General features: G+C 41.6%; 1 protein-coding gene across 2 annotated transcripts in view; it reads right to left on the bottom strand.

Annotated features, from left to right (window-relative positions):
• Positions 1-24,194, bottom strand: part of FARP1 (FERM, ARH/RhoGEF and pleckstrin domain protein 1) — a 355,492-nt gene that overhangs the window by 325,752 nt on the left and 5,546 nt on the right. Inside the window, exon 1 of one of the 2 annotated variants that reach the window (XM_037800490.1) lies at positions 10,149-10,564. The exons of the other annotated variant lie outside the window; for it this stretch is intronic. The gene's annotated coding sequence lies outside the window, so the exon portion shown is untranslated. Of the gene's footprint in view, positions 1-10,148; positions 10,565-24,194 lie in introns of those variants that run through there. 2 annotated transcript variants of the gene reach the window in all.

The raw sequence follows: 24,194 nt of genomic DNA on the forward strand, positions 1-24,194 counted from the left end.
ATATGAAATGGGTTACACCCGTCCCGATCAGCGCTGTCTATTCAACACTTCCTATGTAAAAGTGCTCCTATGTACCATCTCAAAGCACATGCCAATGGAATTTAGAAACTGGCACTGATTCGATGGGGGACTTCGAAAAAGGGGTAAGAGTTGGGTGTGTCCCAAAGGGGATATCATCCCTCTCAACATACTGGGATTTTCACAAAAAGCCCTTGTTTGCTGGGGATTGATGAGGGCTGAGAGGAACAAAACTACTTCGGTTACTAAGTGGCTCTGACAAGTAACCGAGAAAAGAGGGCAGGTAAAAAGTCTTCATAATTAGAAAAATAAAACAGTATATGCACCTCCCCATCCCAGGCCTACTTAATGGGCTCCACATCCCAACTTTGGACCCTACTCAACCTTCACAGGTAGCACATCTATGCAATAAATTCACACTGAGCAAGGTCTAACTCTGTCTTTTCCTCCCATTCCAGAAAGTAGATCTGAACACACCAGAGGAAAGGTGTCTTGGGGATAATATATAACTAGTGACCAATCACTTGTGGCACTGCTCACAAGGGATCATTATGCTGGAACTGTTGTTCTCTGAGCACAGACATCAACCTTTATGTGATCATAAAGGTTGAGCTGCAGCACAACCCTACCAGGAAGTGAGACAGAGGATGTTTCTTTCCATTTCTGCATTTGCTTTCCTTGTTGATCCTTCCCCCTTAAAGTTTGGTTATGTTTTGTTATCTTTGCCCATCAATTCTATCCATCTGGAAAAGGTACTGTTGTCTGAGCACAATCTCCTCTCCCCCACTCTCCCACATCCGTTTACACACCTCCCACCCCACCCCCTACACGCACACCCACCACAAAAGTGACCCCTGATCTAGGCTGAACAAGAGTCAGTGGGGTGGGATTGGGTGGGATGGAGAGGACAGGGTTCAAACCAGGTGCATCAATCAGGTATGGAATCACTCTTCTCCCAGGGGTACTGAAAATACATGAAGATGTTACTAATTTCCAAGATGACTGGGATGCTGAATTTTAAGGCAGGGGCCATAAATGCTTTATTTCCTGTGCAGGAGAACTCACTCTCCCCATCACAACCACCACCAAACAAACTGCCTCACTCAAAATGGCAATAGAAAGATAACCAGAAAAATGAAGCCAATGCCGAGCAAAAAGCAGAGACTAAACAGTGTGAGAGAAACACCACAGGGTGTTGTAACTTTGACTCCAGGACTCTATTCCTGAGACTGGATCCATCTCTGCCCTTTCTCGGTATGGTACAAGGAGATAAGAAAGCCCCATTTCTTATGCTGGTTCATGCTGGGTTTCCATACCTTGCAACAAAAGAGACCTAGAGACCCTCCTTCCCTAGATTTATGTACAGATGGTCATTAGGACAAAATATTGGAAACAAAATGACCGGTAAAGGACAATGTTAAATACTTTATGTAGAACTACACAATGGTCATCAAAAATTTTAATTTCAAAGAAAACTTAATATGGAAAAATACTCAGGCAATGTTAAAGAGAAAAAAGGGCCTCTAAAGGTACATGTATCATTCTCCCAATTTTTTTTAATGTGTGTTGGTATCCACAGGAAAAAACTATTGGAAATAAACCCAATATTCCAAAAGGTAAACAAAAATAAACCAAAGTTTAATTGTCATAATCTTTGAACGTCAGGATTGCAAGGGAGTTTTACTTTGCTTCATACGTGAATATTTTTTCTAATTCTGTTACAACAAACATGCTACAAAGGGAACACTAAAATAAATGAAATACACACAGATACACACACACTACATCATTCAAGACTCAACTTAAACGTCACTTCCTCCAACCAGAATCCAATGTCTTACTATACCAAACCCTTCTATTATTAGTAGTACATTTTGTAAAGCTCTTAACATATTCCACCTTGTATTATAATTACCTATATGCTTCTGTCATCCATTCTAGATGCTAGACTCTTTAAGAGTATGGACTAACCCTATTTTGTGGCACCAACAGTATCTAACATATTCAACATAGATGTTCAATAAACATTTGTTGACTTAATAAACCCTTATATAAACTGAAGTAAAACTAAAACAACAGTGAATACATAAATTACGCTCATCAGTTGGCCATTATTATGGTGAGAGGGGAAAAGGACCCATTTCTTTTTAGAGATTATATCATGTAATTGAAAACAGATAGGACCTATTGTTGCTCTGTATTATGCAATTTGTTCAGCTGGATATTTTATATTCAATTCATTTGCTTGAATGAATACTTGTGTTTTTTTTTTTTAATTTTATTTTGAAATAAATTCAAAGTTACAGGAACAGTTGCAAAAACAATACAAAACCCATACACAGAACTCCTGCATACCCCGAACCCCCTCCCCCAATACCCCATCCACCAACTTTAACATCCTGTCACACCACCATTTCTTTCTTTCCCTCCCTCCCTCCCTCATCATCCGTCACCTATTGCTATGTCTTCTGAACATATGAGAGCAAGCTGTACACATCCTTGAGCAAACAATATAATTCACATATACAATTCCCATGAACAAGAACACTTGAATGAATATTAAGGTTACCATTAAATCATTTAAATTTTCTTCACAAAGTCACAAATACATGTGTCTAATTTAGGAAACCTCTGGTTTCACTAAATCCTGTCATTTCCAGCAGCTCAGTTTACTAATAATCTTGATGCACACTAAAAGCTGGTGCCAGGGAACCAACAGCTCTGGCAAGATTATAAAGGAAGATATTAAGCCCCTAATTAAAATAAAGTCTTCATAAATCTCCTAAATAATATCAAATATGTAGATAAACACCCTTCCACGTTGAGAGAAATGCTAAGCACTATCATCATTTATCATTAAAGAAATGAAATGGTATTCTCAAGTATATTCTGTAGTCCAAACTGTCAAATGGTAAATATCAAGCAGAAGTCCTATAAGGCCACCTTAAAAAGAAAGGAAAAAACTCATGAAGACTCAGTTTTATGATTTGTACACATTACCAGATACTGGAAGTCATTGAAAACAATTCATCTCTCACAGTGATTTGATATGACCACCAAATCACTTTCCACATAATTAATTTAGGTAGAAACCCATTTTCTCATAGATAACGTTAAATGACAGATTAGAGATTAAAATCTTCCAATTAATGTATCAGTCATGATGCTATGAATGGCAGTAATAGAAAACCCCAATTCAAGCAGGATTAGAAAGTGTGTGTGGTGGATTGTATCACATGCCCCAATCAAAGGCATTTTCTTAATCCTAATCTGCGGTCCTACAGGTGTGAACTATTTGTAACTAGGACTTTTCTGAAGATGTTATTTTTGGTTAAGGTGTGGCCAACTGAATCAGGATGAGCCTTAATCCATATTACTGGAGGCCTTTTAAAAAGAAGAAAACAGAAGCCAAACATCAGAGAAAGCCACAGGGAAGAGTTAGAAGCTGGAATGCAATGGAAACCAAAAGAACAGACACACAGACACACACACACAAAAGAGACTGCCATGTGATGGGATGCAGAGATGAAAGCCAAGGAACCCAAGGGTTGTGGCAAACCAATGCCAGAATGACACAGACCTGCAGAAGAAAGCAGAGCCGTGATGATGTTTTGATTTTTAACTTCTAATCTCTAAAACTATGAGATAATAAATGCTTGTTGTTTAATCCAACTCATTATGTGGTATTTGTCATAATAGCCTGGTGAACTAACACAATAAGTAAATCTATTATTTAGTATACTAAGTCCAGATCAGGACAGCTCCAGGAACAAGAACATCAATGATTCAAGGACACTGGTTCCATCTTTCAGCTCTGTCATCCTATTGACTGCTTCTTCCCAAGACTAATCTCAACATGGCTGCCACGGCTCCAGGCATCACATCCAGTCTCATCTTTGTGTCTCTTTTAAAGGGCACAGAAGCATGCTCCAGAACCTCCTTTAAAAAATTCCCAGATGCTGGAGGCTTCTGGGAATGCTTCTGCTCAATGACAAAAACAGCCTAAAGAAACCTGTCCCATTATTGATCTAGCAACAAAAGTGTGCAAATACGAAGCTTGGAGTTGCAGCAGCCTAGCAATAAATTAACCATTAGGCAACAAGCCCAAGTAGAAAACGCAATATGTCAAATATGGCAGAGTAGGACAGAAAGAACTTGGATCTGTGATGACACTGTGAGCTGTGACACCAAACTGAAAGCCCCTTCCTCTTGTTACATGAAGCAACTAAAGGCTTTGATAGTTCAAGTTGCTATTAGTCAGACATTCTGTCTCTTGCAGATAAATACATCTTAAATGTTCCCTTGAGGTTTTAGGGAAAGAGCACCAGTAACATGCCCGACAACAAACAGATTAAAAATGTATAAGGGCAGGTCCTGCTGGCTTTACAACTTATACTCCCAACTCTTATAAACTTTGATACCATCCTGTAACTTCCTTATTCTAAAATATTAAAGGGCTCATTTCACAAGTTTTAATTCAAACAAACCAGTATTTATTATTTACCTTTCATGGGCAAGAGAAATAAGACTTAGGAAAACATATGTCTTGACCTGACAAAGCTTGTTATTCTGGATAAGAATATAATGAGAATACACAAATGACTACAGAACCAAGATACAATTATTGCCAATACAGAGAAACTAAAGTACTTTCACAACTTCCCACGGGTGCCACATTGACCTCTTTTTAGGATTGTACATCTCAATTTTACCCAGGGCACCATTTTTTTATTGATTTCAAAAGGCCTTCTTTCCCATAATCCTTCTGTGCACTAAAGAATAAACAACTCAGTTTTGGATTTTAGAAACACTATTTGATCATAATTTTAAACACTTATTGCCCCAATTTTCAAGATAAACAGGTAATTATTTTAGTTCTTTTCAACTCAGTTTTACTTAGGAAAGAACAAAACTGCTCCATCACTCTTAGGTAAATGAAGTCTAGACTCTTGAATAGAGCAATTCTCATGCATGCCCCCTACACAAGAAATGTGTTATTTCTCAAAAGCTGAATAAATTCCCTGACCTTTAATAGGTCCAATAATTAGACTATGTAAAATATTTCTCCCATAACTTTTGCTTCTCAAAAGACACCAATAAAAAATGAAGAGGTTAAAAAATATACCAAGTGAAAACACAGTACTTAGATTTAACAAAGGACTCATATTCAGAAAATATAAAGAACTCCCACAACTGAAAAATAAGATGACATTAAGTCAATCTGTGCAATTTGTTGTATGTCAATTTTACTCAATAAACCTGCAAAAAATACAAAAAGACAAAAAACAATTAAAAATGCAAAATTCAAAAGACACCTCATAAAAGGTGTACAAATGTCCAATAAGCACATGAAAAGGTAAAAGATGATCATTAGTCATCAACAAAATGTAAAATAAGATCACAATGAGATACCATTATATACCACCAGAATAGCTAAAATTAAAAAGATTGATGATTCCAGTTGTTGGTGATGATTAGAGCAACTGGATCTCTCATATGTTGCTGGTGGGAATATAAACTGGTAGAACCACTTTGAAAACAGATGGCAGTTTCTTAACAAGCTAAGGATACACTTAACATCAGACACAGCAGAAAAAGGAAAACCTACTCTACACAAGGACTGGTTCACAGATATTCATGATAGCCAAACTGGAAACTACCTGACTGCCAAAGGTGAATGGATATATAAATTGTAGTATATCCAAATATTGAAATAATGGTGAGCAACAGAAAGAAACAAACTGATAAGAGGATAGAAAGAAGAAGAGAGGGAGGTGGGAGGAGGAGTGGGGGGTGGGGAATAAAAGTAAAGAGAAATTAAATGATACTTAGACACATTATAGTTAAACTGCAGAACCCAAATATCTTAAAAGTAGTCAGAAAAGGCAGACTGTCTACAATAACAATTAGCCAGATAGCAGACATCTCAGCAACAACCAGGGAACCAGAATACAGTTGATTAGTAGAGGAACAACAAAGAACTGCATACACAAGTAATCTATTGTTCAAGAAAAAGGATATTTAAAGGCAAACAAAAACTGAAGTTAACACCAACAGAAAATCACTGATGGAATTTCTAGAAGATATACCTCAGGAAGAAAGTTAAGCCAGAAGCAAGCTTCAATATACAAGAAGGAATGGTGAGCAAATTAAATCTATGCAAACAAGAACTGTATAAAACAACGATTATATCAAATTGAGGGGAGAATAAAAATGAGAAGGATATATAAGAACAGATACCTAAATATTAATGGTAGTTGTTCTTGGGAGATAGAATTTCAAGTAAATTTTACTTTCTTCTCCAGGCTTTTCTTTATTGTCTGTTTTTTTTTTTTTTTTTTTTTTTTTTTTTAAGTTTCTATCCTTTTACAATATTACGTGGCTTTAAGGATTAGTTTGCTAAATTAAAATAAAATTGAAAGAAAATTAAATATCAAATTTTCAAATTCTCAGAACAGAACCTATCAACGTTAATATTAAGTTTATTTTTAAAACCCTAAAGCCTAATTTCAAAGGACCTTAAAACCAGTTTATTCATTCACTCACAAAGTATTTATACTAAAACACTTTCATGGAAAGCATTTTGCCAAAAGTCCGCACATAAAGTGAAGTGATCCTTGTGGGAGAGAATATTATCATACTATAATGGTCAAAAATACTTATAAGTTAAAGGCCATCTAGTTTGCCCTGTGGCTCCATTTTTGAAAATTTATGCACACATGACAATTTTACACATGAAATTAATTCAGTGTAATTGATGAATTCATACCTTAATTTGCAAATCTTGCAGTTTGTAATTCTCAACCCCCATTAAAATAAGAAAACTGCAGTTCTGCCTGAAAACACATGGGCAGAAGGACAGAAGGAGTCTGCACTCAGTCTTCGTCACATTGTACTTGATGGCTCACAGTTTTACCTCACAAGTATCAAATGCACAGGACACACTATTTTAATAATGTAACAACTGCCCACTTTTGCTGAAAGTATCCACTTGGCAAAACATTGTTAACTGGTTTAAAACTGGACAGGATCAAACTATAAAAAGCCAATTTCTGCACTTAAAAATAAGTATTTTCTGGGGGCATCTTGATTAAAAACAAAAGCTGCAGGTAGCATAAAAGGACTGGAGAAGCCAATATCTCCTGTAATTTGAATGGAAACCCTTTGCTCTGATCTTCCGGACATGAGGTAGCAGCCATGTCTGCGAAGCCGTCACAGAGGCAGGGCAAGGCGACGCTGATCAGGTATAACCACTTCAATGAAGAAAAGGAGGCAGCAAGAAAAAGTCGCTGATCCACCATTTAGCATTCAATAGCCAGGCTTGGAACAATAGGGGAGAGACAGCCACAAAAACCTAAAATCCCATTCTCTCCCCTCCCAGGCATATGGTAACACATGGAGTACCTGTGCACCAAAGGTAGAAAGGACTTAAGTGACTTAATTGGATTATCTGGGTACCTCTGATCAGTAGCGTCTTCAATTAGAGGAGAAAGTACGTTTCTCAAAATACTAAGCAGTTCTCTGTAAGCAAGGCCAGTTACAAAGGGTTTGTTTAAAATACCCAGTTCACCATGTTATCAAAACATTAAGCAAGTACTTACAAATCCATAAAATATCCCTCATCTTCTGGGAGAATTACAGCTCCATTTTTCCCTTGGAGTATTCACCATGCAAAAACTAGGCTCTTGTCTTTTCTCTAGTGTTCTTTAACTTCCTCCAGGTTGGAAGCATTTTTTCTTTTTTCTTTTTTTTTTATGTCAATCACAAGCATTTTCTCAAAATATATATATTTTCCAAATGAATTAAACTCTTATGTGCCATACAATGAATATTAGTGTGAATTCTACTTTCATAGAACTAACCCTCTCAGTGCTTTATTTACTTATTTTTAAAAAACCGTATTTCCTTGGACAATTTTTTCTAATGAAAAGCAAAACAAAAACATTCACGCACATTCTTCTCCATCTCAAGAAAAGTATGAGATAGGTACAACAACCCAGCAAGAAAGTAGTCTAGGATGGATAATTTTAAAGCTTTCTTTTTGCTAAACTGGGCTATAGAGTAGCATTCGTATTCTATTATGCTCCAAGGAATTAAATCCCTGCATAAATTTGAGGAAGATTATTGATATGAAAAGGGATATTATACACTTAACTAAGAAGGATTCCCTCAAGGACAGAACTCCTCAATGAAACACCACAGCCCAACTCACAGGTGGGGGGGGGGGGGCGCTGTAGAGTCTGTGACCCTATGAGGCACAGCTACACCATCACCTAGTATTTCAAGTTCCCAGTCCACTTAAAAAAAAAAAAAAAAAGAAAGAAAGAAAATCCAAGCTGGAGATGGTGGCAGGCTCTGGGTTAGCAAGGCATCTACTCACTACCCCCAGCAATTCCCCCAGTAAGTTTGACACAGCCCAATAGCATGTCTATTTATTTTACCCAGAAGCAGATTTACTAGCCAGACATTCTAAAAACACCAACGTTTTGCTTGGAGTAACTCCAATATTGGTGCCTTGCTGCAGATCAACGCTGCAGGAATATAAAGCGAGCCACGCGGATGCTGTACCCAACGCACCAAGTGCACCATCAGAAACCATCCTACCCAGAAAACCAACCCGTGGGAAAGGCTGAGGTAAACTCCCAGCAAGAATGCCATGGAATTAGGGAAGAAAGCCAAAGATGGGAGACTTCAGAAGGTCCCTGCCAGATCCGAACAAGGAAGACAAATTTCAAGGCAACTCCCCCAAAGCTCTTAGGACCAAAAAGTCGGTGCTTTCTCCTCCCTGTTGTTAGAATAAATAAGAAAAGCAAGACAATGCCTGAAGGATGTTCTGAAATGGGCTTGACAAGTCACTGTGAGCGGACCACATTAAATAGAACCAAATGCTAGGCCTGGGATTAGCTCTCAGAACCAGCTGCCTGCTAGATGGAGATGGGGCTCCAGAAAGGCCATGGCTCAGGGAGATGGGGAGGAACAGAAGGTAACTGGGAGTTCACTGCAGCAGCCCCAGCGAGCAAGTCAGATTTGGGAAACTAACAAGGAGAGGGGCATTAATAATAATAATAAAATGAAACAGCCCGAGGCCACTACTGTACTCCAGAGAGCTCGGAGACAGACAGGCTGAGACTGCTAAACTGTTCCAGATGAGAAGCATTTTCTCCCCACATCTTAACAAGCTAACCTGATACCGGGATCCCTGTTTCTTTGTGAGCCTCACTTTCCTCATTTCTGGGGACCCTGCACAAACTCCGACAGCCACTGGGCTCCCACTGTTATAAATGAAACTCAGGCTCATTATTGGGAAGTCATAATAAAAAATCACACACACACACACCGGCAGTTTAGCCGGATCACACGTCTAAAGTTTCCGGAACTTAGATCGTAAAACCACAATCAGAAGTTGTTTTGTTGCTCATAACAAAAATCTGCGTTCTTTCTTTAAAAAAAAAAAAAAAGAAAGAAAAAGGAAAAAAAAAACTTTCTTCTCTATAAAGGAAGGCGGTAAAGACAGAGAAAAATCTAACTTGGGTAGAGGGTGTTCTCTTCTTTGTCACACGGATCCGAGGCCGATCGGGGACCCGGTGCCCACACGAGCGCGCTGCGGGCACCTGACAGGGCAGCGGCACCCGCGCCAGCAGCCACCTCCCCGGCAGGCCACCGGCCTCAGGGGCCGAGATTGTAGTCCGACATCCAGAGGCAGCCTCCAGCGCTGTCACCGGGAAGGGTGGGAGAGAAGGAAGCGGGGGGGAAGGGCGCCGGGGTGGTGGGGAAGCGCGCTGGGGGCGGGGAGAGAATGGGGCGCGGGGCAAGGAGCCCAGAGGGAGATCCCTGGAGGTGAGAGGAGATGGGTGCAAAGGGCTGCGCGGGAGTCCGGGCGGTTCCGAGCTCTCCGCTTTTGTTGCCGCTGCTGCTCCCAGCCCGGCCCGGGAACCTCCCGCTGTAGTAAACTACCAATCCCACCCACCGCCTCCCCTCAGCAGGACACCCGCGGGGCCACGCTCCCACCTCCCTTCCACTCCCCGCGCCCTGACTCGCACAAGTTGCTGCTCACCCCCGCTGCCCGGGACCCCGCCGCCCGGCCGCCACCCGCCCCGCGCCGCGTTCATTGTTCGCGGCGCAGCTCCTACCTCCACGGCGGCGGCTCCCGGGAGGCTCTGGCTCCCCTCCCCGCCTCCCGGATCAGCAGCTCCCGAGCTCCCGGGCTGCTGAGGGCCGCAGCGGCTCCGGGCCGGGGCCGGGGCTGCTGCTGGTGCTTGGGCGCTTTGCTATTAATACCCGCGGACCGCAGCGGCTGCAGCTCGCGTCTTCTGCGCGCAAGGGGAGCTGGCAGTGGCCGGCCGAGGTTCGAGCCATCAAAGGAGGCGCGGGGAGGAGGGGAGGGCGGAGCAGGCGGCGGGCTCGAGGGAGGCGGGGTGGGTGGGGATCAGGCTCAGGGTCGCCATGTCCGGCTCGACGCCTGGGCGAACACCATTTGCACCCGCACGAACCGCGCAAAGCGGGCGGCCGCCGCGTTCCCGCCCGGCACCAAAGCCGAGCGCCTGCAGCGGCTGTGCCCACCCTGGACCCGCCGCGTCCGAGGCCAGCAAGCGGGAAGTGCAGGCGGCAGCGGCGGCGGCGGCCCAGCCCCTCCCAGCGCTGGGCCGGCCCCTAGTCGGGGGGAGTCCGGGGGAAGCGGAATCCGAGCGGCGGGGACCGCGGGAGAGCCACAGCCCCCTCCAGCGTTCAGGACCGCGACCTGCGCGCCCGCGCGCCCCACCCGACCCCACCTCCCAGGGCTGCATGTCAGGTGCCCGGAGGGGCAGCCCGTGGGGGGTGCAGGTTTTTATGAGGGCTGCAGCTCACCCTCCCAGAGCACCCCCTGCCCGACCCAGGCGAGCTCACCTCTAAGCTGTACCTTACTTTGTGGTACGGTCAAAGCAGGTCTCGGCGCTGCGCCACTGAACAGAGCGCGGAAAGCGCTGGGGAGGCTCTGCGCCACCGGGGAGAAGCAAATCCTGCTGCTGCTGTGGTTAAAAGCTAAATAAGGACAGCGGTAGACGAGTGTAGGGATAAAACCAAGACGGTCTGGAGGGTGATCAGTGGCACGGACTCTGCAGTTCACTCTTTTGAGGTCATACAAGGGGGTGCCCCGCGTGCTTGTCCACCTGGGACCTCGTCTACTTGCTGTTTGGGGAGTGGTGCTTTGCAGGAAACCACGAACCCTGACCCCCTCCCCCGTCCCCCCAGGACCACGAGCACAGGATTCCGGGCACCACCGTGGGGTGCGAGGGCCTTAATCCCAGAGGCCATTTGCCACCTCCGTGCCGGCTGCAACACAGCCCAGCGTCCTCACCCGGGCCCCACGCCCCACCCCGGGACACGAGCAATGCCCCCCCGAAGAAAGGTGTGGTGGAAGAGGTTAGGGGTTGGTTTGCAGATTCTTGTCAGCCTTCTAGGTTTCTAGAACTTGATGGAAAAGGGAGCAAGCTTCAGGACTGAGGAGACAAGGACCTTGGACGGTGGGAGTGGGGAGCAGGCCCAGGGAGCTGCCGTTTTACCTTCTCCTTGCTGAGCCCCTGGTGTCGCCCTTTCTTCTAGTCCCTATAAACCCCTCAGTGCCTGGCGGAAAAAAAGTCTTGGGCTGCAGCAGGTCAGAAACAAAGCAATGCTCTGCCAAATTACCAAATCCAGAGGCTAGCGGATTACTGGCCTCTGAAGTCCTCTGGTTCCAAATCCAGTCATTTCACACCTCAGAGAAGGCCACAGACCTCAAGCCCAGATGACAAGTTTCATGGGAGAGGCCACAACTGAATTAAAAAGGATACGAGCTGGGCAGGGGACAAAGGGACAGAGGTGGGGTGCAGGGACAGGTGTAGAGAGGGGGTTGAGACAAGAACAGGTTGCAATAGCGATCCTGGGGGTTCTTTGCATAGCTAGAGCAAGCTGTTTCTGGAAAGAAACAAAGAGGAGACTAGTTTTGAGTATGAGGTACTGAACCGTATTCCTTTAACACCTGCATAGTTGGTGAAGGTGGAAGGACATAAGGAAATAGAGACAAGACCTAAGAAGCAGCAGCTGGTTGGTAAGTTTGTGGTAGAAGAGAAGAAATACTAGGTTTGAGGCTTGGTTCTGTCACTAACAGTAAGTCTGAGGTGGGGGCTTGAAAGTCTGTATTTCTAACAAGCTCTCAGGTGACGTGGTTTTTGCTGGTCCAGGAACCACATCATAACTTCAAAAAACAAAAAAGTAGAAATCACAGAAAAGTGGCATTTACCCAGTCACTCTTCTTCCCAGACATTTTCTCTATGTTGGAGTGTTTCCTTCATCGCCTTTCTATGTCTAGAATAGGGTTTTTTTGCTGTTACTGTTGTTTGTTTGTTTTCTCTTAACATACACATGATCTTTATAAATACATAGCTTCTTATGCTGTTTTATTAACTTAAATTGCCAGCATTTTTGAGGGAAGGTGACTGTTTTAAATGCAGACCATCTGAGAGGGTTTGTAGGCAGAACAGCCTGTGGGGAAAGCTAGTATCACAGGAGAAGAGAGCTAGTTCTGAGTATCCTGTCAGGAAGGGCTGGAATGGGAAGGCACTAGACAGCTGCCTGGGTTTCTTTCTAGCTCCCATTAGCATTCTGTGGTTTGTTCTTAATCTAATCGAAAGTAGTTTTTAAATTCCCTTACCAGAAAAGCCGGTGTACCTGGCCTGGAAAATCCACAGGCTGGATAATCAACCCCTGAAAAACTGTGTATCATGTCATTTTGTGTTGTGTTGTCTGTGCCTAAATTTCAGAAGATAAAAATTTATAATTACCTAGGTTCCCTTTTTACCCCCATGCCATGGAATAGGGTTATTTAGAAACTTTTTCTCAGTTAAGTAATCACTCTACTTAACCCTTCGTTTTATTAATTTTAACTAGTTTTTTAAATTACAAAATAAATGTGTGCACATAATTTAAGAACACAAACAGGATAGAAGGATATTAAGCAAAACATACCAGGGACTCTTTCCCGCATCCCCAATCTCACTTCTCAGAAATAACTCTCCCAATAGTTTTTATAGTCTTTTAGAAACTTTCTAGGATTATACAAAAATGTGTATTTTAATCTTTTATACTAAAGAGATCACCTGCCACAGTGAAATGAAACTTCTTATTCCGCCCTCTCCCCAATACCACATCACCAACACCAACACCCTTTGGTGGTGGGGGTAATTTCTGGATTTAGGGAATGCTGCTCTCTGGAAATGGCACTGCCAGTAGCACAAGGAAGCCTATAATAAAAGCCAAGGTGGAGGGGAGAGGATTTGCCCACAGTACCTGTGTGGCAGCTTCTGACAGGGCTGCTGGTACTGACTCCTGTAACCGCCCAGCCTCAAGTGTGGCTGGACCTAGTGACCCACTTCTCTTGAAGAGACTACAGCAAAAGTGATGGGATGTCATGCCCATGATTAGTAAACAAACGACTGTGACCTGGTCTTGCTAGCACTGGTTCTCTTCTGGGAACTCGCTCTTATTCTCACTTGCTCCCTTGTAAGTTGCCACATGTGAGATGTTCTATGGAGAGGCCCGTGTGGCAAGGCACAGAGGAGTACCTTGGACCTGGAGAACCAAGGACTCAGTCTATCAGCCCTCAAGGCACAGAATCCTGCCTGCAATCACGTGGGTAAACTGGGAAGGGGTCCTTCCCAGGCAAGTCTCTAAATGACAGCTTCCTGAGAGACAGAGCCGGGGCACACAGCTAAGCTGCACCTACACTGTTAACCTGCAGAAACTGTGAGATGATAAATATTGTGGTTCTAAGCCACTAGATTTGGGAGTAATTTGTTCTGCAGTAATAGATTAGTATACTAACAGCATAAAATGGTAGGGTAGTTGTACAGTATTAGAAGAAGCAGGTTCAAAGTCATGTCACTAGGAAAAATAGCAATCTCCCTGTAGGGTAGGTGGGAAATAAAATCTTGGAGTCTTGAGCTGTGTTTAATCTCATGTTCTTTGGGAAAAAAGCAACAGCAGCCCAGAAGGGAGATCCCCATTCTTTCTGGAACCCTGCTACCCATGAGACCAGAGTTACCCCCATTCCTTTAATGGAACCAGCAGAAACTGAGCTGCAGGGACAGCAAATGGCATGAAGTAGACACCTGAGGATACAGAACTTCTGCGATACTAGAAGGGATGTGGAGACCAGGACACAAGGCTTCTGCAGAGAAGGTTCTAGACCTCAGAAGGGAGAGCGGCAGCACTGGCAGTGACAGAAATCAGACAGAGAAAAGCTTAAGGAGGGACATGAGGGACAAAAGATACTTGCGTATTAAATTTGGTGGATATTGTAAAATTACCTTCCAAAGACACTGCAGTAATTTATCCTTCCACATGGCCACAAGTTCTTTGACACTTATCCTCTTGAGAGGTACAGTTTATGTCCCTTCCCTTTGAATCTGGGCAAGCTATGACTCTTTCAGTCAGTGGGCTACCGTGGAAGTGATGCTGTGTGATATCCATGGTTAAGTAATAAAAAGTCATGCAGCTTCTAGCTTGTGCACTGCATGCCCTTGTTCTTCAAGCAAGTTCTAAGTTCAAGTTCTGAAAGTGATCATGTTACAATTTGTATTAGAATTGCTTTGACATTTTTAACCCTTGGCTTCAACTCCTAGTGTTTCTTCTTCTCTACTTACAATAATCATAGCTAAAACATATTGAGCGATGAGTACTTTAATGAATATTAACTGATTTCACTGTCTCATCAATCCTATAAAGTAGGAATTATATAATCATCCCCATTTTACAGCTGAGGAAACTAAGGAGCAGAGAGGTTAAGTAGCTTATCCAGGGTCACAGAGCTAGTAGATGGCAGAGAGGGGGATTTAAACTCAGGTAGTCAGGCTTCAGAGGCCCGGCTCCTAGCCATAATGTTATGTTGTGCCTCTGTATTCCTAAATCTAGCACAGCTAGAGGAAAGTATAAGAGTATATACTTCTGTTAGGATAGAAAATGGAATAAGATTAAAAGTAAGGACTTTTGTGTTATCTTTTTTTCCTTCCACTTTTAAAAGAAAAATTTAGGAGGAAACCAGAGCAAGGACACAGATTATAAACATTTTGAGCTTGTGGCCTTGCCTTTTGATCCCCAGGGAATGAAGTGACACATAAAGGGAAGATCTATCATTTATTGATGGTTACTTACAGTATTTTCATTGTTTAAAAATGCATTAAGAGTTGAAGTAGGAAAGTGGAGGGAAAATATACTTGTGTACGTGTAGGTCTGTAATCAAAATAACAAATCTCCTTGGGCTGCTCATCTCAGGTATGATGAGCCATGCAACGTAACTCTAATACTGATAAATCTTTGAATAGCGTTCCAAATGTATTTGCATAATTATCCCCTTCTTTAAATTGGACCTAAACACATTTTAAGGCAAAAACAAAGAAAATGTTCTGTTCTCCACACCCTGCCCCCCCCAACACACACACACACACACACACACACACACACACACACACACACACCACAGTTCTGCCGTCAACACAGGATACACAAGTCTAATGCATGTTGAAGGATAGTCAAAGAAAATGTTCAAAAAGGCACCACAATCTTGCTCCTTCCTGAGTAGGATAAGAGAGAGCTAGTCAGCTTGGCCTATATCTCTGAGCTTAACTCCTGCTTTCCATGTTTCCATCTACTCTTGGCTAAGGGCAGTCAGTCCTATTAACCCGCAAATAACCACCAACTCTATGGAGAAAATGTTTGATGAACTGGGACTTTAGCAACTTCTTTTTCCTATTGTATCAGCTCAAGAATGCTTAAGTACAACTCTTAATTCTTGAAAGGAAAGTGAATCCTAAATAAAACCACACCTTTTTCCTCAGCAGTGGGATGTTGCTTTTCCCAGCAAGAGGGGCACCTGGTCTTTCAGCTCATTAGTAAAGGGATTAAAGGTGGACAAACGTAGTAAACTGGTACTTGGTTGAACTATTCCCTTCTTCTTTCATACAGATTGAGAATACTAGGGGAAAGAAGAAATTGAAGGCATATCATTTATGAAATATCTTGTAACGATTTTAAATCTGTTATATGTTAAAAATAACCTAAATAAGAGTGCCATGTCTAATGAAAAACAGTCTCTAAATATTTCTATTTTAACTCAGTGACTGGAATGAGGATTAACCAAGAGAAATGGGCTTAAAATATAGTAATCTGGAGTCAATTAAGTGCTTACAGTAGTTATGCAAAACCAAAAAAGAATACTGAGATAAAAAATTTTCCTTTCCTGAACATGCTTAAAAATAGAGTAGATATTGTGTATTATCAGTGGTTTTCCAGGATTGTCCAATAAAGCAGGATAGTAAAACTTTTAAAAAACATAATAGCAATTTAAAAAAAAATGGGGGAAAGATTTAAACAGACTCTTCACAAAAGAAGACACATGAATAGCCAGTGATTAAAGTGCCCATTACCAGTCAGGTAAAAGTTAAAGTACAATGAAACACCACTACACAACCACTAGAACTGCTAAAACTAAAAAGACTACCCACACCAAAGCTTGGTGAGGATGTGGGGCAACTGAAACTCATACATTGCCAATATGATTGTAAAATGGTACAAATACTTTGGGAAAAAATCTGTAGTTTCTTCCAATGTTAAACACACTTACACATATTACCCAGCAGTTCCACTCCTATGTATTTACCCCTCAAAATGAAAATATATGTCCACCAAAAAGCCTATAGAAGAACGTGCATAGGAGCTTTATTCATAAACCTAAAAAACAAACAAACAAAAAACGGGGGCAACCCCAGCTGTCCAGCAACAGGAGAATGGATGGAGAAGTAAGCTGTGGTAGATACATACCACAATAATAAAATAAGGCTACAATATGATCGACTGTCAAAATACGCTGAGTGAAAGGACCATTACAGCAAAAAAGTACATATTACATGATTTCATTTATATCAAGTTCTTTAACAGGCAAAACACATATATGGAGTAAAAATCAGAACAGGGGTTGTCTGAAATCCTGGGAAGTGGGGATTGACCAAGAGGATGCATGAGAGAATGTTCTGGAATGACGATCATGTTCCCTTTCTTGACAGGGGTTTGGGTGATACAGGTGCATTTCTCAAAACTTAGTGTATAGGGACTTGGGCAAAATAGCGGCATAGAGAGGAGTGGAAGCTAAGTAGTCCCCCTGGAACAACTACAAAAAACCAGAAACAACTAGTAAATAATCCAGAATAACTGTGGGGGGGGGACAAACGAGACCATCAACTCATCATACACCAACCTGAATTGGACACAGCATAAAATCAGTAAGTAAAACCTGCGGATCCAAGTCGTGAGACCCCCTCCCCCATAGCCTGAGCTGCAAAGCCTCGTGGTGCCAGAGAGAAGCTCTCTCCCAGCAAGCAAATACAGCTCAGCTGAGCTCCAACTGGGGTTTTAAGTAGTGAGTGTGAACTGCTCACTACAGGTGCGCATCCCCAAAAAACAGACAGAGGCTTTGTGTGACGACTGACCTGGGAAAGCTGGAGGGTCGCCTTGGACTGGGTCTGAAGGGGACTATCTGTTTCTTTTTCAGCTCAGTGGAGAAAGCCCCAGTCATTTTCAGTTTCCAGGGCTGTGATTCTGGGAAGGGTGGAGACAGCACAAGCAGAGAGCGAGACCATTGAAATGCTAATGACCTCCACCTGGGGGGTCTGTCTTCTCTAGGAGGAAAGAGGTGGGGCCCTTTCCATTCAGAACCAGACCCCAGAGCCTGGGGGAACACGGCCATACCTCCTCACACCAGTCAAGAATTATAGGCTAACAGGCGTCACCTGCTGGGCAGAAAAGCACAGTGACCCGAGGCATCAAAGGGTGGAGCAATTTTCTAAGACACACCCTCAGGGAAACCAGATACTGAATATTTCTTCCCTCTGGGACCTGAGCCTGTTCTGGTCTGAGAAAACCTGATTTGGATGACCAAGGAAACCATGCCTAGACAACAGAAAATTACAATCTACACTAAGAAAAACAAAGTTATGGCCCAGTCAAAGGAACAAACGTACACTTCAACTGAGATACAGGAATTTAAACAACTAATGCTAAATCAATTCAAAAAGTTTAGAGAAGATACTGCAAAAGAGATAGAGGCTGTAAAGGAAGCACTGGGCATGTATACGGCAGAAATCAAAAGTTCAAAACAACAACTAGTAGAATCTATGGAAATGAAAGGCACAACACAAGAGATGAAAGACACAATGGAAACATACAACAGCAGATCTCAAGAGGCAGAAGAAAACACTCAGGAACTGGAGAACAAAACACCTGAAAGCCTACACGCAAAGGAGCAGATGGAGAAAAGAATGAAAAAATATGAGCAACATCTCCGGGAACTCAAGGATGAAACAAAGTACAATAATGTACGTATCACTGGTGTCCCAGAAGGAGAAGAGAAGGGAAAGGGGGCAGAAGCAATAATAGAGGAAATAATTAATGAAAATTTCCCATCTCTTATGAAAGACATAAAATTACAGATCCGAGAAGTGCAGCGTACTCCAAACAGAAGAGATATGAATAGGCCTACGCCAAGACACTTAATAATCAGATTATCAAATGTCAAAGACAAAGAGAATCCTGAAAGCAGCAAGAGAAAAGCAATCCATTACATACAAAGGAAGCTTAATAAGACTATGTGCGGATCTCTCAGCAGAAACGATGGAGGCAAGAAGGAAGTGGTGTGATATCGTTAAGATACTGACAGAGAAAAATCGCCAACCAAGCATCCTGTATCCAGCAAAGCTGTACTTCAAATATGAGGGAGAGCTCAAAATATTTTCTGACAAACAGACAATGAGAGACTTTGTGAACAAGACACCTGTCCTACAGGAAATACTAAAGGGAGCACTACAGGGTGATAGAAGACAGGAGTGCGTGGTTTGGAACACAATTTTGGGAGATGGTAGCACAACAATGTAAGTACACTGAACAAAGGTAACTATGAATATGGTTGAGAGAGGAAGGTGGGGAGCATGTGAGACACCACAAGAAAGGAGGAAAGATAAAGACTGGGACTGTGTAACTTGGTGAAATCTAGAGTATTCAACAATTGTGATAAAATGTACAAATATGTTCTATTACGAGGGAGAACAAGCAAATGTCAACCTTGCAAGGTGTTAAAAATGGGGAGGCATTGGGGGAGGGATGAAATCAGCATAAACTAGAGACTGTAACTAATAGAATCATTGTATTATGCTTCCTTTAATGTAACAAAGGTGATATACCAAGGTGAATGCAGATAAGAGGGGGGGATAGGGGAGGCATGTTAGACACTTGACATTGGTGGTATTGTCTGATTCTTTATTCTACTTTGATTTAAGGTTATTTTTCCTTTTGCTGCTTCCTAGCTGTCATTTTTTTTTCCTCTTTCTTTTGCCTCTCTACCTTCTTTGACTCTCCCTCCTGCCTTGTGGAAGAAATGTAGATGCTCTTATATAGATAGTGGTGAAGGTGGTGAACACATAAATGTATGACCATGCAGAAAACCATCGATTATTTACTTGGGATGGAATGTATGGTGAGTGAACAAAACCATATTAAAAAAAATGGGTTGATGACAAAACCTCGAGGGCAATATACTGAGTGAAATAAGCCAGACACATTAGGACAATTATTGCAGGGTCTCACTGATAGGAACTAATTATAATATATAAACTCATAGACATGAAATATAAGGTACCAAGATATAGGACAAGGCTTAAGAATGGGGAGTGGTTGCTTAGTATGAGCAGAATGTTCAATTAGGATGAACGTAAATGTTTGGAAATGAACAGGGGTGTTGGTAGCAAGATGTGAGAATAACTAACAGCACCGAATGGTGTGTAAATGAGGTGGAAAGGGGAAGCTCAGAGTCATATATGTCACCAGAAGGAAAGTTGGAGGTCAAAAGATAGAAATGTATAAAACTGAATCCTATGGTGGGCAATGTCCATGATCAACTGTACAAATACTAGAAATCACTTCCATGAACCAGAACAAATGTATGGCAATACAATTAGAAGTTAATAATAGAGGGGCATATAGGGAAGAACTATATACCTATTACAAACTATATACTACAGTTAGTAGTATTTCAACATTTTTTCATAAACAGTAACAAATGTACTATATCAATACTATGAGTCAACAATTGAAGGGGGTTGGTTAGGGATAGGGGAGGATTAGAGTTTCCTTTTCTTTTTTTCATTTTTCATCTTTCACTTTATTTCTTGTCTGGAGTAACGAAAAGTTTCTAAAAATTGAACAAAAATTAAGTGTGATGGATGCACAGCTGTATGAGGATACCCAGGGGCAAGTGATTGTACACTTTGGATCTTTGGATACTTGTATGGTATCTGAACAATCTCAATAAAAATGATAGAAAAAAAAAAACAGTGTATAGATAATGGAGATTTGTGCATTTTATGGTAAACTATCTCAAACGAAATCAAAAGAAACCAAATATTGAACTCTAGTTAACGACACGCATGCTGAAGTTGTAAAGGGAAGTGTACTTTAGGTCTGGCAGTTTCTTTAAAGTCAAACATACAGTTACTGTCAATTTCCTAGGGCTGCTGTAACAAAGTACCACAAACTGGACAGCTTAAAACAACAGAAATATATTGTCTCTCAGTTCTGGAGGCTACAGGTGTGAAATCTGTGGGAGAGGATCCTTCTTTGCCTCTTCCTAGCTTCTGGTGTTTATCCAGCAATCCCAGGGCTCCTTCGTCCTCGTCTATGTCTTGCCCCTTCTTGTGAGGACACCGTACAGTGGATTAGGATCTACCCTTATCCACCTTCAAAGACCCTACTTCTAAATAAGGTCACCTTCTGAGGACCTCAACATACCTCTTTGGAGAACACAATTCAACTTGTAACAACAAATATGGTAATAGCCCAGCAATTCCCTAATTTTTCTGGCAAAATAATTTCACATCAATACTTAAAGATTTTCCTCATTTTTTTTTTTTTTTACTTCTGTACGGAATTCCATTATATGGATGCACCATAATTTATTGTCAAAATTACTTGTTGATGGTCATTTAAACTGTTTCATATCTGGTATTATACCTAATATAATTATACCTAATCTGCCATGAATAACATCCATGTCATTTTGCACATGCATGGAGATAACTAAGATAAATTCTTAGAATAAGAGAATTGTGCATTTATATTTTTGAGAGGCATTGTCAAATTGCCCTCCCTGGAAGTTGCTGCAATTCACACTTAGAGCAAAGTTTGAGGGATCCTCTTTCCCCACTGCCTTGCCATAAAGTATTTATCATATTTTAAGATTTTTGCCAATCTAATAGGTTAAAAAATGATATCTCAATATAATTTGGTTTGCTTTTCTTTCTTGTTACTTGTGAACTTGTGTGTCTTTTTCTATGTTTAGGATCTTTTTTGCAGTTCCTCTCCAGTAAATGTTCACTATATCCTTTGTGGTCCACCAGCAGCATAGAAGAAAGATAAGATCTCCTAAGGACATATGGCTCCACCTATAAACATAATCCAATAATTTAGCAATTCTTCTGCCCTTGGGGAGAAATGAGGTGGATAAACAGATGGACAGAAAGAGGTAGAAGCCCTCCATCCTTGATCAAAGGGATTCACATTATTTAACTGCCCCACAGGGTCACTTATAAACCATTTCTGTTCATTCTGTAATTAAGCACTGAATGTCTATTATGAGCAAGTCATATCCTATAGCTGAGAAACGCAAGAATGGAGGAATTCGGATGTACAGTTCAAAATTACATAATTGTAGAAGTCTTTCTACCAATATTGCTAGATATCTCCTTTTCATAGGTATTGATGTACAATTATTTCATTAGCCATAATTAAACTACCACTTCATAGATTTTACACTTTCCTTGAATTAACCTACTCCAAACTAAGCTAATTATCCAAAATATTCTACGAAGTTATGCATCTACAGATTTTACACTTTCCTTGAATTAACCTACTCCAAACTAAGCTAATTATCCAAAATATTCTACGAAGTTATGCATCTACAGAGGCAACCTTAACCCTATTGGTATTTTTTTCTACCACCTAAAATACAGAAATTTCTGATTTACTTTTTCTGACTTGAAAACTTTGTGTGTGTTTATTTCTAATTTTGTTTGGTTTCTTTCTGTGTAAACCAGAGGACATAATAAGGACTTTCTAATAGCATGTAGTCAATTCACCAGGCTCCTGGCTCTTTAGAGGCTACCATTCTTTCCTCCTTTTAAAGCACTTCTAAGGAAAGATCTTTTGTTTTCTCAATAATTCTCCCATTCTAGTGTTTATGACCTAGTCATTGAAATAACTTTCCACCATCACCTCAAAATTATCTCATTGACTGTCTTAATATAAATTTGATGCTGATTACTCTTAAATTTTTCTTACCTTCTCACAAATTTGTCATCAAAATAGGTTCATATTACAAATTAACTTGTAATGGATATTGCCTTTTTTTCCCCCTTGTTGAAAACACTATACATTTGTTAAATCAGCTTCCAAACTCAGGTGTGCACAAAATATCATTTAAATTCATTTCTATCCCATGCCTCATCCCACCTGGCAGAAGGAAACTCAATCAGTCACTGGGGGAGCTCCCCGCACCCCCTCCCTTGCACCTCGTGCAGGAGAGTAGAGTCCCAGCATCTCAGGCAGTGGAAGGGGCTGGGGAGACCTTCTAGGGACAGCACCACCTCCTGAGCTGCACATCTAGTCGGCGCAGCCCCTCTCCAGCTTCCAGCTCGCTTAGGGCCGGGCAACTGCTGGCAAGGCCGGGGGCCACGGGGAGGGCTCGGTCTCCGCTGCCTGCAAGACAGCCACCTCTCTTTCCCTTTGAACTTGGAGGAAACTCCTTCTCTTTTCTTGGTTCCTTCAAAAGCTCTACTTAACTCGGTTACCACAGAACATTTCATATAATTGGGTGTAGGCTTTTGTAAATGTGAATATCTCAAAAAACTTTCCACCCCCGTTTATTTATTTTTCAGGAACGAGTTGAGAACATACCACTGTCAGAACCTGTCCATGCAGGAACTCGCAGTGCATCACGGAAGGCAGCTAACAACAGCAACTACCATAATGTGAGGTAAGAGCGTTACAAAGATGAGAACCGAGATCTGGAAGGAAAGTCCAACCCAGACGGAGTGGGCAAAGAAAGCCTTTTGGGAAGAAACAACACTAGGCTGGGAACAGAAGACGAAACAAACAGCCCAACTCAGCAGGCTCCAAGCAGGGCTTACTCGGAAGTTTCTCTTTTAATACTCCTTGCTCCAATGTTTGTTGAATTGGTCAATTACACTTTGAGGTATTTCAACTCCTGCTCTCAAGTGTTCCTGAGAACGTCTCAGTTTGGGAGACTCCTTTTCTCTGTCCCAGGGAAGCTTTGGAGGTAGTTTAGAATATAAAACAATGCACTATTTCCTACTTAACTTTATTTAAATTACCTTTTAACCACCTTTGACGGTACATCAGTCAAAGTTAGTCCTCAGAGCCACCTCTTCTAAGATGGACAGATAATCTACCTAGAATGAGAATATTTTGTAGGGGTTAGTTATTATGAGATACAATTAAACTCATCTGATTATTTGCCTGTTACCTAAACCCTGGGAAAATCTAATTCAAAGTACATTGATTGATGGAAATTAGAATATTGATAGAGTTCATCTGATTACTTAATTTGGTTATTTTAGGTGATTCTATTTTAAAATGCTTTTTCATAATGGATAAATTGTCTCCTATATTTTCCTAAACCCCAAATAATTACAGAGTTGATTTGGGAATGACACAGTTTATTGACAATCCAAAAAGTTTTATGATGCATCCCAGGAGAGTGTTTTTGTTTTTGGCTTTTGGGGTTTTTTTGGGGGGGAGGGGGGGGCTTGGGGGGTCGAGGACAAATACTCTTAGTAAAATAAAGCCAAAATATTTTTAGCAAAATTTGAATCAAAGTTATGTTAATAGGAGGAATGTGAATCTCTCAAGTAGGCCAGATGGAGGGTAGGGGGTGGGAGGAGAATCTGCAAGGGAAATGATTCCTGCAGTGGGAAGATGGGTTTGGTTTTAGATGACTAGGAGCAAACTAGCTAAAGTCTGGAGTAGACGCTCTGTGCTCCAACCTTTTCCCCAACTCCCCATACCAGGAACAAGTTTACCTTTCTCCCTGGCTAGAAAGACCA

Source organism: Choloepus didactylus, chromosome 12 (assembly GCF_015220235.1).
Source record: "Choloepus didactylus isolate mChoDid1 chromosome 12, mChoDid1.pri, whole genome shotgun sequence".
In the NCBI taxonomy this organism is placed as follows: Eukaryota; Metazoa; Chordata; class Mammalia; order Pilosa; family Megalonychidae; genus Choloepus; species Choloepus didactylus.